Below are 1057 nucleotides of genomic sequence, written 5' to 3' on the forward strand. Positions count from 1 at the left end.
GGTAACCATAAAAATCTTAGAAGAATCAATGGGCAACAAAATATCAGACATTTGTCATAGCAATATCTTTACTGATACAGCTCCTAAGGCAATGGAATCTAAGGAGAAAGTAAACAAATGGGACTACATCAAAATAAAAAGCTTCTGCACAGCAAAAGAAACCATCAACCAAACAACAAGATAGCCAACTGCATGGGAGAACATATTTGCCAATGTTACATCTTATTAAGGGTTATCTCCAAAATATATAGGGAACTCACACAACTTAACAAAGGAAGATAAACAATCCAATCAAAAAATGAGCAAAGGACCTAAATAGACACTTTTGGAAAGTGGACATACAGAAGGCCAAGAGGCATATGAAATAATGTTCAAAGTCACTAATCATCCAAGAGATGCAAATCAAAATGACAATGGGGTACCATCTCACACCCATTCGAATGGCTATCATCAACAAATCAATAATTGACAAGTGCTGGTGAGGATGTGCAGAGAAAGGAACCCTCATGCACTGCTGGTGGGAATATAGACTTGTGCAGCCACTGTAGAAAACAGTATGGAGTTTCCTCAAAAATTTACAAATGAACTCCCATTTAACTTAATGATCCCACTTCTAGGAATCTAGGAATATATCCCAAGAAATCAGAAACACCAATCAGAAAGGATATATGCATCCCTGTGTTCATAGGGCCACAATTTACAATAGCTAAGATTTGGAAACAGCCTAAGTGCCCATCAGCAGATGATTGGATTTAAAACTGGTGGTACATCTACACAATGGAATATTATGCTACTGTAAAAAAGAAAGAACTCTTACCATTTGCAACAGCATGGATGGGCCTGGAGAGCATTGTGCTAAGCGAAATAAGCAGTTGGAGAAAGATAAATATCACACGATGTCACTCATTTGTTTAATACAATGAATAACATAAACTGATGGGCTAAAATAGATCCAGAGATATAGAAGCATGGAAGAGACCTTTGTGCCTCAGAAGAATGGCAGGGGAGGGTGGGAAGGGAGTTGGTATGAGATCAACCAAAGGACTTGTGTGCATAC

This window comes from Myotis myotis, unplaced genomic scaffold (genome assembly GCF_014108235.1).
Source record: "Myotis myotis isolate mMyoMyo1 unplaced genomic scaffold, mMyoMyo1.p scaffold_m19_p_2, whole genome shotgun sequence".
Taxonomy (NCBI): Eukaryota; Metazoa; Chordata; class Mammalia; order Chiroptera; family Vespertilionidae; genus Myotis; species Myotis myotis.